This window comes from Alexandromys fortis, unplaced genomic scaffold (assembly GCF_014885135.2).
Source record: "Alexandromys fortis isolate MF-2015 unplaced genomic scaffold, M_Fortis_MF-2015_v1.1 scaffold_101, whole genome shotgun sequence".
In the NCBI taxonomy this organism is placed as follows: Eukaryota; Metazoa; Chordata; class Mammalia; order Rodentia; family Cricetidae; genus Alexandromys; species Alexandromys fortis.
The window spans coordinates 3,916,544-3,933,103 of NW_026067983.1; the positions used below are offsets into that span (position 1 = coordinate 3,916,544).

The 16,560-nt window shown below is 36.0% G+C and overlaps 1 long non-coding RNA gene across 1 annotated transcript in view; it reads right to left on the reverse strand.

Annotated features, from left to right (window-relative positions):
- Positions 1 to 1,578: 1,578 nt before the first annotated feature.
- Positions 1,579 to 16,560, reverse strand: part of LOC126511523 (uncharacterized) — a 172,043-nt gene continuing 157,061 nt past the window's right edge. The window contains exon 3 of the long non-coding RNA XR_007594711.1: positions 1,579 to 1,660. This is a non-coding gene — a long non-coding RNA (uncharacterized lncRNA). The remainder of the gene's footprint in view (positions 1,661 to 16,560) is intronic.

The window sequence follows — 16,560 nt, forward strand, 5'->3', positions numbered from 1 at the left end:
GTTCAAGACTGCACGCTGCGGTTGGGTGCGTGCTCATCTATCGCTCCTTCCCTTTCGAATTTGATGGCCCATGGCCACTGAGCACTGGAAATGTGGATAGTGTTGGAAAAGTGGAAAAGTTTAGTTACGTGAAATCTTAATTACTTGGAAATTTTAATGTTCTATGTGAGCAGCAGCCGACATATTGAGTTGAAAAGAATGATTATTCAATGGACTCTAATTGGGAAAAAAATCAATTCTGGTTTTTTTTTTTTTTTTTTTTTTTTTTTTTTTTTTTTTTTTTTTTTTTTTTTTTTTTTGAGGCAGGGTTTCTCTGTGGCTTTGGAGCCTGTCCTGGAACTAGCTCTGTAGACCAGGCTGGTCTCGAACTCACAGAGATCCGCCAGCCTCTGCCTCCCGAGTGCTGGGATTAAAGGCGTGCGCCACCGTCACCCGGCTTTTTCATTTTTTTTTATTCTGGCTGGAGATTCTTTTTACCTTTTTAATTTTTTTGTTTCTCAAGAAAGTTATTCCAAGTGGCAGAATCTTAAAAACGTTGCTGTCCTTTATCCTTCTTAGTGTTTCAAAATTGAGTCCTCTCCTTTCTCCAAATTAGAAATAGTTTAACACATATTGTCCTGATGCAAATTGAGATTTAATTAGATTCTTCTTCCGAAGGTAGTTAGAATAGATGGATAGAGAGTCTTACTGAAATAGATCAGCCAAGGGCAATAAGCAAAGAGTGATAATAACACAGTCTGGGGAGCAGGTCCCCCTGTTGCTTCTTCCCTGCCCCTCCAGCAGGTGTCAGCCCCCTACCTGTCTCTGCTTCTTTTCTTCATCTGTGATAAGCCACATATACCGATGATGAAGCAAGTCCCTCATGGTTTCTGTCATTTCACTACATGGGTGGCCCTACATAAGTTATTTAGCCTTTGTGGCTTCAATTTCTCTAATTTGAAAACGAAAAGGCTGGGTTAGAACAAAGCGTAGACATTAATAGACATGTATAGTAGCGCAGGGTGAAGTAGGCTATCTGGAAATGTATGCCCTATCTCCAGACATTCAAATCTAAAACAAGAGCATACGCATGTATACAAAAATGTCATCAGCAAGACGGCAGACTAGAAGACTCCAGACATTTTCTCCACCCACAGATATACCAAATAAATAGCTACACATGGATCAATTCCCTCTGAGGAAGTCCAGAAATAACTTGGCAAATTCTTATACACTAAGGCAACAGAAGAAAGATATTCTCATCAAACAGGTAAAAAATAAATAAAAAGCTATTTGAATACGCATGTGCTATACATTTTCACCACTCCTCTTCCCTCCTCCCCTTTTCCCTTCCACCCTCCCTCCTGCCCTCCGGGCTCCCAATTTACTCATCAAAATGAGAAGAAAATAAAAAATTACTGTTAAATAAAAAAGAAATACACAAAAGTAATATAAAATTTTAAAAAGAGAGAAATACAAAAATTAAGTTAAAAAAAACGAGATACATTTAAGTTCAATACACCATATAATTTGGAGGAAACTTCTAACTCACAGCTTTTCCCTGAGGAACACAGGGGGGGATGACACATACCTATTATCCCAAATGTCACAGCTTCTAGTGGAGGGTATCTCTGAAGTTGTTTATTACTGTGAGGAAATGGCACATGGCATTTGATAGTCCCTAGAACACAGAGGGAAACAAAAGGCCATTTTAGCCTGGTACATGAATGCTCCCCGAGCTTTTGCCAAGCCTCAGTACGAGTGCACAGGTCGTAAGAACCAGGTCGAGCTGGGTTAAATGGAACATCTAATGCTATGTCGTCGCCAGCTGCTTCTCAGTCATCAGGATCTGAACGAACTGCATCTGGAACCTAATGGAGCCGGCATTCCTAGTCCACTGAAACTTGAACCCTGGTTTACCCCTACTAACTTGTTCCAGTAGTAAATCCACACTTCCAGTTTTCCCATGGAACAACATGGACAATATAGATTTTAGAGTTTTGAGCTAGACAAATGGCTCTTATAATGCCCATCTCCAGAGCTCTCATGAAGTGTAGCACTTGCTGTTCCCCTGGAGCTGTATGAAACACGAGGTAGTCTCAAATAGGCACACAAGTACTTCCCATAGTTCTCGCTCCTGGCTTAGCACAGTACTGGCAGAAAATAAAACAAAGTGTCTAGCTTCTACCTAGTTATGTTGCACATACAATGTCCCTACTTTTTAAACCTTTGCTCAAGTGTTTGTTCTGCTTCTCTTGAACATGTGCTAACATCCGCTGGAAGCTACAGTGGGCTGGTGAACTCTTGCATTGTACTCTCTAACTGCTTTAATGTAGCAATAGAACCCAGACTCTATTCTCCACGGAAAAAGAGAAGTAGACCCAGTGCCTTGGCTTCCTGTTTGCTTCCCAGGAGAGTTACTGCTGACCCCTGTGTCTCAGTAAGCCTGAAGATCGTATATTCTCTAGGCATCTGCAGCAAAGGAGACAAGACCACCAATGGGAAAGGCAAGCAGTCTAAGAGGGCATGAGGTCATTTGCTATAGCTTCTCTCCCTACATCAGCAGCAAACAAGAAGGTGGCGAGCCAGCTTTCAGAGTCTCGGACTAGAAAGAAGTGGCCACGACAGCATACAGCCAACTTTTGAATTTCCTAACCCCAGTTGTGATTTCTAATCCATTAATCCTGGAGCACTGACAGAATCTAACTTTCTGAACTTATGAAAACTAACAAGAATAAAAAGCACCATTCTCATTCTATTGGTTCCCTCAAGCACACATCCCTCTCCCTAAACCAACCGCAGAGCAAACCTGCCGGAAAACAGGTAGGCCAGTCTCGGACATCCACCACACTCTTGGTTCTCTCAGGCAGACACCCCTGTCCAATACAGGATGTGTCTACTCAAAGACCCAGATAGACTCTGCATGAGCCCACAGACATTCTCCACAGACTGTCTTGTTGCTCACCCATTCAACACTCTGCCCAAATCCCCTTCCTTCGTCATTGCCATATATCAGCCCAGCATAAGCAGAGACCAGAGACTCCCTGTTGCATACGATACCTTTCTCATTATTTCAAATAAAAAATAACATTTCAGGCTAGTTGGAAATAAAGTATCATACTCAGAATATTAGAAAAAGAACCATTGCCAACCAACATTCTACAATTATCAAATCCATGCTTTGAAACTAAAAGAACATATTGACTTTCTATAAAGCAAAGGCTTAAACATTTTATTATAATGGACTCCCCTTTAAAAAAAAGTTATAAGAGCTTTCTTTTTCAAATGGGTGTAGAAGTATATTAAGCATAAACATTACATATAAGAAAGTATGAACCTCACTGCTAAGGTAAATATATAGACAACAATGGAATACAACAGCACTGTAAAGGAAGTAAAATAATTCCTTTGAATTTTAGCAAAAAAAAGTCAGAAGATAAAGATATTAAAAATAAAGAAAAATGACTTTAGTACTATAAATGAATATGAATAATATTTACTGTGGAACAACCTGCAGTGTGAGATGAAATGTAGAGTCTGTTGATATCAGCTCAGAGTACTTTAATTCTAAGATATTGTATCTAGCTCCATGATATGCACCGAGAAAATATCAATAGAAATTTTACCCACAGAAAATAAGAAAACAGTAAAAATTTCATTCTATAACACACAAAGAAAGAAAAGAATGAGTTACCAGAAATTTAACAAATCGTGATATGTCTTTATCGGTGAAAATTAAAATATATTAAAAGCTCCTATCATGGGATACTAAGAGGTTGTTGGTGGCAAAACAAAGTCCTAATTCCCAGATACCAGTAAGATTCCACTTAGATTCAAAGACACAGATAGGTTGAACCTAAAGGAATGAAAAAGTATGTAGAAGCAGATGCCAAAGAAAAGAGACCACAGTGGCCATACATGAAAATGATAATCTAAAAGGAAGACACCTTAACATACATATGCATATACATCTACAACCTATATGCAAATATCAAATATCATATACATAACACACATAAATATGTATGCACACATCCACATGTACATACATTGAAACTAAATACACTCAAACTATTAGGTCAAACAGTGAATGAAGAGATATGTAAATTTTCTAAGAAAGCTAACTTATATTCTCTGTGATCACAATATACTTATAGAAGAATTCAATATGAAAATTTATACCCATTCACCTTATAACAACAGTAGTGCTAACATTCACAGCTATAGATATGATCTTACATTGAAATTTAAATGATCAAGAAAACTGGATTAAATAAATATGACTATAATAAAATAAGTATCAAAAAATTTTAGTTACATTAATATTTATTTGATTATTTTTGTGTGTTTGTATAACTATATATGAGAAAGCATGCCACATCACACATGTAAAGGATATAAGAAAATTTGTAGAAGTCAGTTCTCTCTTCTACCATGTGATCACAGATATGGGGCTGTGGTAGTTTGAACATAATCAGCCCGCATAATCTCATAGTACCGTTAGGAAGTGTGGCTTTGTTGGTATGGTTTTGTTGGAGGAAATGAGTCACTGTGAGTGTGGGATTTGAGGTTTCCTATGCTCAGGATACCACCCAAGTGTCTCAGTTGGCTTTCTGTTGCCTGCAGACATAGGATTCTCAGCTAACTCTCCCCACCGTGATGATAATAGACTGAACCTCTGAAACTGTAACTGAGCCCCCTTAATTAAATGTTTTCTTTTTAAGAGTTGCCATGGCCATCATGTCTTTGCACAAAAGTAGAAACTCTAATTAATACAAAAACTCAAGTCCTCAAACGTAGTGGTAAATGCCTTTACCTCCTGAGCCATCTTGTAAATAAAGCCACAACATAACAAAAGATATGGCTTACAGTACAAAAAGTTTGAAGAGGAAGGTACAATGACAAATGTACTCAGTAAACAAGGACAAATCCCAGTTTAAAAATCTAAATTTACACATCAGGCTACTAGGAGGAAAAACAAAAGCACTTTAATACAGTAGATGAAGGCTGATCTTTGCAAAAGCATACAAAAATGGTGAACCCTTGGCTAGATTAAAGAGAAAAGGGGGAGCAAGAGAAACTCAAATAAATTAGAAGAAAAGAAGTTACAACAGATTCTTCAAGAACAAAACTAGTTTCAGGAGCTATCAAATCTAAGTATTTGCCAACAAATTGAATGACCTTGAAGATATGAGTCAGTTGCTGAGGAAATGGCTTAGCAGGACAGAGTCAAGAAGAAAGCCTAAACCCGAGCAGTAAACAACACAGGAGAAACAGCCATTGGAAACCCCGCAAAGGGGAAAAACGCAGTGGCCAGAGTCCGCACACACAAATCTACCCCAGATGACCTCCTCCTGGAGGAAACAGGAAGAGCAAGAGCTGAGCTCCTCCGTCCTCTCCGCAGTGATTTCTTGCATCCAAAGCTCCAACCATGCCGAGTGAATAGAAGAGAGAAATCATAGAAAACTGAAAAGCACCCACACAACAAAGAAAACCACCTTCAAAACAGAGAGAGCTGACGTTTGCAGATAGAAAAAAAAAAAAGAAACTCTATATCCAGCAAGTCATAAACATCTAAAATATCTAAAAAGATCATAAAATTCTGGAGCAGAAGAAAAAATAATTTTTAAAATGGCAGATGAACTTAATAGACTACTTTCAATGCAGACATAGACATAGTCAAAAGGGATATGAAAAGGTTGTCAGCATCCATGATCGTGGAGTAAGACAAATCAAAATCAAGCCTGACATCTGTGAGAACATTTGCAAATGGAAGAAAGCCTGTGGACACAGAGAAACCCTCTGGAAACTGGGAGAAGAGCGTTCCTAAGAAATGTTATCTGTACTAATCAAAATAGAACCAGAAGACAATGTGATTAATTTTCCTGTCATGTGGTTATCTTTATCTTAAGCTATCATTTTTAATCCAAGCAGAAAAAGTGCTACACCAGAACCCTGAAGAAAGGCAAGACTATTTAATGATTGTTTCATGCATATGAAAATGATGACCAGTAGAGTGGACAGCCCTGGTCTTGCTAACACACTTTGCAGGCAACATCTTGGTTTTAACAGAAAAATAATACATTTTTAAAAGTAAGATCAATGAAGCCTTCCACTTTACTGTCAAAAAGTATTTCCATTATGTGGAATTTCTCTTCCACCTAAGAAAAAGGTGAGACTGAACAGAAAAGTTCGTCTGTGTGTAGAAACATCTTCGAGTTGGCTGTGACTGTGAGGATTTAGGTTAAGCACACTTTAGTGTTTCTGTAGAGAACCTAAGAGTTCTGCCTATTAACCTAACCCAACTTTTATTTAATTTCTGATTCTCTGAATACATTGATATTTAAAAATAGTTATCAATATTATGCTGATTTAAAATTTTTGTATACAATAAATTATATAGATTTCTTTTTTTAAAAAAAAGTATCAGAATTCTATAAAGAAAACAAACTTGCTTGAAAACAAGCTTTGTTGCAGGAAGAAGTTATGATTTTGAAACTTTTAACATTCCCTGGAGTGGAATCAACTTTTCATATCTGATTTTGTCACACCAACCAACAGTTCTATTATTTCCTCCCTAGGAGTGGAATGAGGTGAAGGTAACAGGAACAGAGACACACGGAGGTGCTGACGGGGGCATCTTCATAGAGCCCATGATCTCACAGAGTGTACTAAACATTATGCTCTTGATTTCTTCAGCAAAATGAAACCAATCACTTTGCTTTAATAAAATAGTTTTAAGAATTCATCAATGCCATGGCTATATTTATTATTATTATTATAGTCAGTTTTAGCATTTCATTTTTGTTTAGTTTTTACATAAGAATATATTAAAGTTCAACCATGCTTTTACATCAGTGAGCAACCCTGGGTTCTTACAAAAATGAAAGAATAATGTGGAGAAAGAATTATCACTAAATTATGCAAATGAAGTGATTTTAAATTTGCCCGAAATGGATGATTTGTCAGATCTTGGTAATTATTTTGGTGGCTGTTGAAATAAATACTTAATATGCATTTGTGAAACTATAGCTCAGTCTGGACAGTCATACAAGCTGCTTCATGTAGAGGGTCCATCGCTGTCTCAGCATCTTTCCTTCAGGTCCTACCAAAGTCCTCATTCATCCTGAACAAATTACACTGAAGAGGAGTTAAAAGCAATGTTCAAGGTTATCTTGAATTAGGACTCTCATCATTACACGTTAGACATTGTTTTACCACCTGACAATTGTGTGTGGGGGTCTATTATAAGAAAAATGCAATTATAAAGAAAGTAGAGACGTGCTTAATGTCTAATTTTTCTTGCAAAACAGATGTGACAAAAAGAACTGTGAAGGCCTGGGTTGCTCATGTTGTAAAGTGAATATTTACTAGTTCACATAACGGCAAATGAAATCAGGCTATGTTCGCTGTTACTGATTTTCTGTTCCTTCTCTACTTTTAATTTCTTTCTTTTCTTTTCTTTTTTTTGAGGCTAACTAAATTTATGTAGATAAATGGAGAGTATACAGCATGCTAGTGGAATGTGGAGAAGGTGTTTAGAGGAGAAAGTATCTTAGAAGATAAGTGAAAATATGTGTCCTTATTCAAGATCAATTCTGAAAATCTCACTGTCAGACTGATTTCAAACTTAGGTGCTGATCCCTTCTTCATCCTTTCTGAATAACACGATAGCTTAAAACTAATTTGTAAGGCCTCAACATCATAGATTAAGTGATTCAGCTTAGAAAACGGTTCTATATTATTTATAAAGACACACATGTAGTTGAATTGAGAGTAAATCATGACCATGGATTTCAGTTTAGGATTCCTTGTTAATACAAAAAAAATGCATTTTTCTTACAATAGTCTCGTGAATGTGTGCTATGGCAGTGTTGTGATTTTATGAGGGAATGCAGAAACTAACAGCATCACACCACACATCTTAATAGTTTAGCTTCATAAGAATTTAATAATCGAAAACCAGGTTGCTTTCTTGGATACTGTTCCAGCAATGGGTATACTATATGAAGGCAAAATAGTAATTCAAGAATATTAACACTTGCAGTAATATTCTATTTAACAAAGAGTATTTAAGAAGATAAAAATTAGGAAAAATAAAATTGGTAATGCAGTCAAATTTTATATAAATTACTATAATGATAGCACTTAAAAATGAATCCGAATATTTTATTTTAGTGAAAATAACTTTACTTATGGCTTGATAACTGACAATACAACTATAGACTTTTGATAATTAAAAAAAATCATTCCCAAACATTATAAAATGTCCACCTGATTTTTCAACATTTCTACTGAAATTACCTTTGAGCAGCATTTACATTAGGGAGAGCAGAACACACTAAATGCTTGTCTTACGAAAACTGCTGCTCTTCCCTTGACCTGGGGCTACTCTCTCATGCTTGTCTTTGATGTCTTAATCTCTGCCTTTCAATAAAAGGAAAGAATATTCTTAGAGGAATCCTTTTAATGTATGTTGCAGACCATTACACATGATTTCAAATTTTGTTTCTTTTGACTTTCAAATCATTTTTAACTTTATTACTATCTTTTTAGTATCAGAATTTTATTATTACAGTAAGATCTCCATAATTTTTCCTTCATAAGACATTTTTATTATGAAATACCTCATTCATAAATGCAGAAACACAAAACTTAATATAAAGTCCAATAAATTTTTATGAAGAGAACAAACACATTTCAATCACCATCAAGATTAACAAATAATACACTTTATACCTTCCCATATCATCCAGCATGTCAAAACACCATGGTCTAATTTCATCACAATTTTACATTTTACATACACAGTCTCTATCAATGTGCACCAATTTGTATCTGATTATTTTTATCTAATTTTTATAATTATATTATTTTATATAGCTATAACAAGATAAAAACTCTTCAGCTGCATTTCTTGTATAAACATACTCTACCAAAAATTCTTTATCCATTATATTATTGATGTGCTTTGAGACTAATTCCAATACTTGTTGCCAAGATAATGATATCTCAAACATTGCACTCTTTACACATAAGTAAATTTTGTTGTTATATGGAATGCACACATTTCAATTAGGATCAAAATAGTTTGGCAGGTGTGCCAATATGTATTGCTGTCGGTTACATGCAAGAAGCGTTTTTGTATTAAATGTTCGGCAAAGCTTTGCTTGTGTATTAATTTAGGTAATCTGGTATTCCTGTTGAATTATATCATAGTAGCATTCTATTGCTTTCCTAATAACTATTGATGAAGACCTTTCCATATTTATTGCTTTTGTTGACATCCTTTTTTTTTTTTTTTTTGAGCTGCTTAGTTGAGTTCTATGCTATTTCTTATCAAACATCATGTTGACTGACAAGATGTCTCAGCAGATAAAGCACTGATCTCTGAGAAGCAAACATGAATTTGATCCTAGGGACCCACATGGCAGAAGAGAACTGTGCATGGAAGTTCTTGTTTGACCTCTATATACATGGCAGCAAGTGCATCCCAACGCATAAACATGCACACACTGCACAACAAACGCTAATAAACGGAGGTGTACAAAGATGACTAACACACTTCGCAAATTGTCAACGTGAATCCTTTAGTGGGTGTGTATCCTCACAACATATTACCTTTATCTGCTGTTTGTAGATTTCATTGCTTTAATATTGTCTGTGAAGATTATATATGAATTAATAAAACAAAATTGTGTCTGAATTGAAAATAAAATTCATCAGTTTTCCATAGATTAGAACACTGAGGTTTATGTTTTAGAAATTTCCCCCTTAAGGTTATAAAGAATTATGTAATATTTTTAAGAAGCTTTGTTCTATTTTTTAACATAGTCAATGATTTTGTTATAATTACATTTTTAATTAAGAGAAAAATATATTCATATTTTCTTAATGATGATTTAAGGCCCTCAGGAACATACAGAGGACATATTATCTCCATCTAAACTCCAGTTCAACCTGGGCCAGGAGTTAAAGACCAAAGTAGATGGGCTCTGCTTGCAGATTTCAATATTTCCCCTACTTATTTTTACAGCCTATGCTTCTAGGTTTGTGTTCTGCTGACATAATTACAAAAGGTCTTCACTTCTGTATATCAAGGTCTCTCAATATGATATTGTTAAAAATGCAGCATATGCTTTACTACATCACTTCTATGGCACTTATTGCTTTCAATATTTTAGATTTTTACTCTCAGTATTACGCATGAATATGTGTATATATATATATATGTATATGTATATACATATATATATGTATATCCTGTGAAAATGTTAGTTTCTATTGCAGGTTAATTGAAAGCAATTAGTATTGTTGTATTGATTTTACAAATGGCAACTAAAATATAACATTAATTTTGAACTCGTTTTTGTCAACAAGGTAATATATTCAAATGAAAATCCTTTTTATATTTCAATTATTTTACCTTTTTATTTATACCATATCAACAGTTTCTACACAAGTGTTTGATATAATAGTGGCAGTTTCAATCAAAATGTCATTAAAACATCAAATCTATATTTTATAATCATACAATATTATATATATTACCAAGCCTTTTAAGTCTATTTGTTCTCCTTTGACTCTGACCTAACATTTGTAATATGAGCAAACTTTCTAAAATAACAAAATATAATACATAAGAATGGTAAATCTCTGAAAATATTTTTTGTTATTATCAATTAGTATATTTAGGACTTTAAACGTAAATATTTCCATTCCAGTAAGTTAGGGCTTTTAGAGCACAAAAAAGGCATATTTCTTTACAATCATCAGTCCCCTGCCATGAATTTTAATGGTGTAGTTCTTTCCTCTGATTTATGCATAGCCTTTTGCTATATTCCATCCCTGCAGTACCTAATGCAGATATTATATATTATAATGCATGACACTTTATACAAAAAGGAGTTTTATGTTCTACAGTGAGTCTATAATACTTTCATAATAAATTGTGAATGCCAAATACACTTGAGTGAGTTGGGAAAACATATATCTTTGATGATAATCAAGAGGAGTAAAACAAAATAAAGGGGAACTTAATTCATTTCATTGTTGAGTTGAGAAACTCACATTTTCTGATCTCAAACAATGAAACTAGGATAATTCAAACAGAATGGTGAAGTACTGGCTTCAATATTGAGACAGAGATCAAAGGAATAGAACTGAAAATCCAGAAGGAAGCACTTTATGATTAAATAATTTTGACAATGGTGTCTAAATAATCCAAGATAGTAAAGAACACTATCCAGAGAAAATGTACTCAGACATTTGAATGGTCCTATGAAAAAATTAAATAGACTTTATCTCATACCATAAATGCAAATTAACACAAATAAGCTGAAAATTTTAAATAAAAGTTAAAATTACAAAAACATCTGTATGAGAAACACAAGCAAAATGAACAAAAATAAAACAAATTTTTGGGACTGTACCATGTGCTTCAAAGAATATACTGGCATGCATTATATTCAGAATGCAACATTCTGGTGCTTTTAAAGAAATATGCCTGTTTTTGCTCTAAATATCCCCAAGTTACTGGAATGCAAATATGTATTTGAAATGATCAAAATTTTTGAAACACATTGCTTCCAAGAAGTTTAAGGAATTATCAGTAATGACGACACCAATAGTCATGAGATGCAGGTAACAGTCACAGTGAGATAGCCCTTAGCGACAATGTCGTCCTGAGAGCTATTGGGGTTGCCACACATTGTGGATGTATAAAATGACTTAGCTGTTTTGAAAAAAATCAAGTGAGGATTCCTTAAACTGCTAAACATAGAGTCACCATATGACCTGGCAAATCCAATTTCAGATACTCTAGGTCATAGGCATTTTATGGACGCATGAAATCCCTATACAAAATGTAAAAGCATTGACTCTACCACAGTCCAAGTCTGCCCAGAATATATAGTATTTAAGTGTCCACAATGGGCAAATCTGCTGGGCCATGCTGATCTGAGTGGCCTGTGCTGCCACCTGGGGCCATGGTGACATCTAGACCTGAGCTGCTGCCAAGGGCCATGCTGTGTCAGTGGTCCTGGTGCAGCTGGGGTCTGTATTGATCTTTGTGGCACGTGTTACCACATGGGGGTCACAGGAACCATTCGGTGATATTTGAGGGCCCTGATGAGTTGGTACCACTCTTCAATGGCCCTGGAAGACCTGACCCTGCACCTCACTGACCACTGTAACAGACAAGTTGGTCACACACTCATGAGAGATGGCCCCACCCACTCCATGTGCAAGAGAGAAGTGGTTCCAATAGCAGGGAAGAAGAGATGGCTCCGCCCCTCGCCTACCAGGCAATTCTAGTAGTCTGACTGACTAAAGCAGCTATAATCCTGACCTAAATCCAGGGTTTTGAGTTGGCCAACCTGAACATTTACCCACCTTCCAGAGTGTGTGCAAAAACTGGGCCTACAGAACCATAGCTGTGGGGTCTCCATGATTCAAGGCAACAGCAGGATATCCAAGAGGAGTTTTGGTGAGTGTCCAGTATTGATGGTGTATGAGAAGCCAGAGGACTTGAACCGACCAAGAACTCATTGCAATGAATACCACAGTGCCACAAAGAGGAATGAGGAAGTGTTGAGAAACAGGAAAGATGGATCAAAGTGGGTTTTGTTGGTGGTGGTTTTAATTAAAATTTTCTTAAATTTTCTTTTTTGGGGGGGATTGTAGTAGGAGGCCATTCATTCATTCCCAACTGCTCAGCCCCAAAATACACATAGAAATTGTATTAATTAAATCAGTGGTTGGTCCATTAGCTCTAGCTTCTTATTGGCTAACTCTTACATCTTAATCTAACTCATTTCTATTCATCTATATGCATCACCACAAGGCTGTGGCTTACCAGGTAAATTTCTGGCACCTGTCTCCAGTGGGGATACATGGCTTCTCACTGACTCTGCCTTCTTTCTCCCAGCATTAAATATAGTTTTCCCCAACTAGTTCTACTCTGCCCTATCAACAGGCCAAGGCAGTTTCTTTATTCATTAAACAATAAAAGCAACACATATATACAGAAGGACTTTCTACATCAGGGGATGATACAGGGATCAGGGGTAGATATGAAGGGACTGGGAATTGAACAGGATTGGGGTGCAGAATGTGAATCACCTAAAAAAAAAATCATGCCACAACACAACCATACAAACAATTAAAAGTAATAAAACTTAATTTTGAAAAGGATATGAACCAAAACAAATTCTAATGCAGGTGTATGGAAAGGGGAACAATTGACATTGCTGGTGGTGGGACTGTAAACCAACATAGCCACTGGAAACCAGTCTGGAGTTACTGAGAAAGCAAACCTGAAACTACCATATGACCCAGCATTTCCACTCTTGGGTTACATACAAAGAATTCTGTATCTTACTGCAGAGATACATGCACATCTGTGTTCACTATAGTTCCATTAACAATGACTAGGGAACAAAGTCAACTTAGATTTTCATCGATTGATGACTAGATAGCACAAATACATATAAATAATTGAATGTTATTCAGGTGTAACAAAAAAACTAAAATTATAAAATTTGCATGGAAAGAGATAAGATCGGGAAACTGATTATACTGTGTAAGGGAACCTACACCGGGAGACAGATGCCTTGTGTTCTCATATGCAGATCTTACGCTTAACTCTAACTTTGTGTTTAAATTTGAATGTCTTTAGAAACCATGTAACTATAAAGGGATCAGCGATGGTGGGGAAAATAAAGAACAGGAGTAAAATGGAAGCAGAAAGTGAGAGTACTGCAGTTGGAAAGAGTTAAGCAAGGAAGTATTTTGAGGAGCAGGGAGCTATGAAGGGTGGAGAAATGGTGGTTAACGATAACCAAGGGGTTAGAAAATTGTCATTTGGAAAACTATTGTCTTCTATTCAAGCTAAAAAAAATTTTTAAAAAGATGAGGTTTAAAAGAAGACACTCTGCAAGAATAGATATTTTGTGCTCCTGGAATCAGTGAGATACAAACTTCCAGTGATATGTGAGAAGCTTTTGTATGAGTTGTTTCCGCTTGATTGTGAATCCCAAGACTATTGCTGAAGACACCATATATTGCATTTTCAAGACATAGAGAAATAAAGTTGGAGTTGAGATGCTGCCTGACTTTCAAGTTTGAAATGGCTAAGCAACATGTTGTGGGAGAAAAGCAATGAGCAGTCTTTCCCACCCACCAATCTGCCAAGCAAGATGTACACCATGTCAAGTAGTGGCTTGACAGTTATAAGGGTATCCAACCCTTCTCTGCTCCATGCTAAGGAATCACCATCTCGTATGGTAGTTCTTGCAGGTTCACCAAAGACTTAAGTGTTAAAACTTATTACCACTGTAACAATGTTGTGAGATGGGCCTTTGGAAAGTTATGGATCCATGAGAGAGCTGATCGTATCAATAAATGAGCCTATCAATGGTTTTGTAACATCATGGTTGCTTGGGAGGTGTGCTGGTTACTTTCTGTCACTGTGGCTAATGACCATGAACAAAAGCAACTTGAGAAAGTCGGATTCAGCTTGTTTCCAGAGAGATCTAGTCCATAACAGCTCAGATGGCACGCTAGGATGAGCAGGATAAAGATAGGTCGCTCATCATCCCCACACAAGAAGGAAGAAAGTCGAGAAATTCAACCAGGCTACAATCTCTCAAATCCTACCCTTGGGCTATATACATCCTTCAGCAAGTCTCCACCAACTGATAGTTCCACAACTTCCCTAAACAGAACCACCAGTCTACGACTCAGTCTTTAATAGAAGAGTCCAAGGATAAGGGAGCATTTACTATTGAGAGTTACCACAGGAAGTGAAGGAAACTTGAAGTATGTCCTGAGAGACCATGTTTTGCTCTCTCTCTCTCTCTCTCTCTCTCTCTCTCTCTCTCTCTCTCTCTCTCTCTCTCTTTTCTTTCCTGTTCTATTTGCTTCGTTGCTGTCAAGAGTACAGCAACCTCTTTGTTACACAGCCCCTTACCCACAGTATCCTCCTTTATCTTGGGATTAAAGGGCTGGAGCCTACCTCCTACAAATTGAAGTCTCTGGGGTTCAAAATACACCTTTCCCCTTTCAAGTTGTTTAAGTAGGATATTTTTGATACTGTTATAAAAAGATGACTAACATGCTCTTGTTTTCAATTTCTATATCTAATTCTTTGTTTATAATATTTATATCACTTGCAATGTTTGCTAAGAAACAATGTAGTTACGTTGTGATTGAGGAGGTAGACTTTTATGGCAGTTTTTATATAGCTTTTGTGCCTGAGAGAGAAATTCTTGTTGGAGGGTTGACTGTGTTAAACTTTATTTCATTCTGTCAAAATAACTTGCAAAAAAATGAAGTAATTTACCATTTTCTCAGAAAAGTATCAGAGTTTTAACTATTTCACATAGTCAATAACATCAAAATGCGTGTAAAAATATGCTTCATGAGCATGAACTTATCAAACATGCATCAGTGTATCACTAACCCTTTATAATTCTAAGTCTTGTTTTTTAACATTGTAGTCATGATTTACAGTACTAAACCACGTATTGCAATCCAGTGTACCAGTGTTTCAAATAATTTTGTGTTATCTCTAAATTTGATGCCTTGAGAATATTAAATATTATCTTTGCTAAACGTATTGAAAGTGTTAATTTTCAAATGAGTTCATTATTCACTGACCACTATTCATTGTGTATATATTGAAATGGTCACCCAATATTACTTTGTTTGTCTGAGTATATTGCTTTTTTTTGGTGTATGTGTGTGTTATGTGTGTAAAAGATGTACACATTTTTACAAATACATAGAATTCTAGAGTTCTATGCCTGGTGCCTTCCTCTGCTGCTTTCTACTTTTTATTTACTTATTTTTGAGGCAAGGTCTTTCTGAATCTGGAGCTCACTGATTGACTAGAATTTCTGGACATTCTAGATGTGCTGCGTATAGAAACAGGGAATATCTACTGTCAAGACCAAGTCACTTCACAGTGTCTAAACTTAAGAAGGCTCATAAAGGTGACTTGTTAGACTCTCTTGCCCTTTCCATCAGCTCTGAATTTTGCATAAACAAACATACATCAGTTGCTGAGCTTCCTGTGCATTTTCCAGTATTTGTTGCTCTGTTATATTCTGTTCCTCCTGTAGAAAAAAAAAAAAAGGTTTATCTGTGGATTTTTCTCTTTCCACACAAACATGCCCACTTCTGGGCATTGTAATACACTATGTTTCTCTGACACCAACTGGTATTCACTTCCCATGAATACTGCTTACATATCTTGGCAGGGATATTTTCATACAAGGCAGATACAAACAGCACAAAATATTGACACATTATAAGATAAGGTCTAAAGTGATAAATTAATTTCAGTTGTTTCAGCTATCCCCTTATACCATGTGATGAATAGGTTTCTGCGATGCCCTTGAAGATAAAGTAGTGTCTTTATATATCACTCCAATTAAAAAAAAAACTAAACTTTTTCTACTGATAGGATCATTAAACTCCATTCTTTTATTATTATTTCCTCTCATACATTGTATCCCAACTGCAATTTCCCCTCCCTCCTCTCCTCCAATTTCTCCCCCTTTCATCCCCTCTTCCCCA